This window comes from Parasteatoda tepidariorum, chromosome 10, assembly GCF_043381705.1.
Source record: "Parasteatoda tepidariorum isolate YZ-2023 chromosome 10, CAS_Ptep_4.0, whole genome shotgun sequence".
In the NCBI taxonomy this organism is placed as follows: Eukaryota; Metazoa; Arthropoda; class Arachnida; order Araneae; family Theridiidae; genus Parasteatoda; species Parasteatoda tepidariorum.
Genome location: NC_092213.1, coordinates 38,102,011 through 38,104,487, shown reverse-complemented (window position 1 = coordinate 38,104,487; position 2,477 = coordinate 38,102,011).

The window sequence follows — 2,477 nt, the reverse complement described above, 5'->3', positions numbered from 1 at the left end:
GGCCTCAAAGCATAATAGAAAAATGTCGCTTTTTCGTGTTTTTCTTCCTTTTCCTCGGAAATAATCAAGCCGGGATTTTGCGTTTTTTTTTTTTTTAATTCATTCATTTCAAAAAATTTTTAAATTCCATCTTTATTTTGAATGATAGTTTTCAAAGCCGATGAGCAGACATGCCTTTGGAGAAACTATTTTTATGGCATTGTTCGTTAGAGTTCGCTGGTCAACTTTTACTATACCGCCCTGTTTTGATTTATCAAAAATAGTCTACTATTAAAACAGTAAAAAGAGTTTTAAAAGATACTGCCGATCAGGTACGAGACATGCTTTATTTGAAACATATGGAAAAAAATATTTTGACTTTTCGCATTTTCAGACCTAATATATTTTAAATGAGAACAGGCTGAAATTTTTTTTAGAATCATAGATAAATTTCAAAATCTTTGCATACTTTGATGTGTGCAGATCTCTTCTAGAGTCGAAGTTAACTTTTTTAAAAAAAATTCCAACAATCTTGGGAAAAGTTAGTTACCAATCTATGATAGACTTTTTTTAAAATCCATAAGTTATCAAAACTATACATTATTTCGAATTTGTAACGGGTTGTTATTTTTTTCTTCTTTTTGTGGGGCTTATTTTACTATAGGCATTGATCAATTTCATTTAATCAATAATAAAAAAAATTTCCTAATTGAGATTTTTTTTCTTAATTTAATTCGCAGTGCGCAAAATATGAAACGGACCACCCTGAATAACTTTTGATCTAATGATCGGATTTTCACGTTTTAAGACTCAATCTTAATGGCTTAAGGGGGTAGCCGCATCCTGAGAAATATGGTCCCAATACTTAGGTCAGGAGAACGCTTCAAAGTTTGTACCCCTAAATGTTATTTCTACTTTTTGCGTATTTCTCTATATCTCGAGAACTTTTTAAACGAATTGAATTTTTTTTTCTCACTCAATTATAAAAATTCGTTTATCTAAAGAGCTGTCCAAAAAAAACTTTTAGTAAATATTTATTTATTCGGTCGTAAAGTTTCTGAGAAATTTAATTTTAAGTATCTGACCTTTTTGGTTGGTTGATTAGAGTTTATTGGCATAAGAGCCAGACATGGCTATACTGCGCCAGCCTCTAAGCTAAAAAAAAATACTTTTTTTTTAAAGCAGAGAGTATAGTCCTATTTTTTAGACAAACTTATTAGGATTGTTATGTATAGGGTCACCGGGTAAGGATATAAGATCAGGGACTTTTTTGAAATTCAATTTCTCAGGAGCTATTCGACCGATTTTGCTCAAATGTTGTATTTAGCAATATAAAATTACATTCTTTAAAATGTTCCAAAAAATTTTATACCTTACAATTCAAAAGTTTTTCAACCATTCTTAAATGAAATACCAAAAAATAATAGATATTTACTAAAAGTTATTCATGGCGTGGAATTATCTTTGGATTAACAAATTTTATAATTGAGTGTAAAAAATTTTCAATTCGCTTAAAACGTTCTCCAGTTTTAGCGAAATACGCAAAAAGTAAAATTAACATTAAAGGGGTTCAAACTTTGGACCGCTCTCCAGACCTAACTATTGGGACAATATTCCCCAGATTTCTGCTATCCCCTGCATTTTGGGGGTCAGAAATCCAATTCGTTGAAAAAAAGGTATGTTTATTCAAGAAAGTACGTTTTTGTGTCTGATTTGTAACTTAAAATATCGTTTGCATTTATTAATTAGCATAAAAGAGTACTATTCACATAAAAATTTTGGCATATATAAATTAATATAAGTCGGATAAATCCGTATCAAGAAAGTAATGGGCTATTTGAAATTGCAATTTTTTCAATATCAAATGTTGATATCTGATTTGAAGGAAAACGTTGAAAAATTAGTGATATTCAAAATCGAGCAATTTTTAGCATCGAAGGTAATGTATTAATATTTTAATAATCCAGAGTTAAAGTAATTTTATCCATCAGTAATAAACCATTAATTACGCTCTTAAGTTCTGATAAAAGTTTATAACAAAAAAATTCTATCTATCTAATTTATTTATCTGTTTCAGTTTACTACCACTAGAAAAAAAAATTTCTGAATATCGAGTAATGTTGGAGGGTACGAAAATATATGTTATATTCATTTTGAAAGTGGTATGAGTTAATTTGGAACTAAAAAGTCGCTGATTTATTATTATTTTAATTTCAGCATTATTATTATTTTATTATTCCATTTTCATGCTCCATCAAATTATAAGTTAAAAGCATGATACAAATTGATTACTTTTAACCAATATTTCGAAATTTATCACAGCACAAACCCTTAAAAACCTCAGACTTATATCGCTCTACAAATAGACTTATCCCACTTTCAAAAATAACGGCATATATATGCAAAACTTTCAGAATGCGCTGATGAGAAATATTAAATAAAATATTTTTGAAAATACCATAAATTTAATATCTCGCTAACATTACAAATGTCAATAC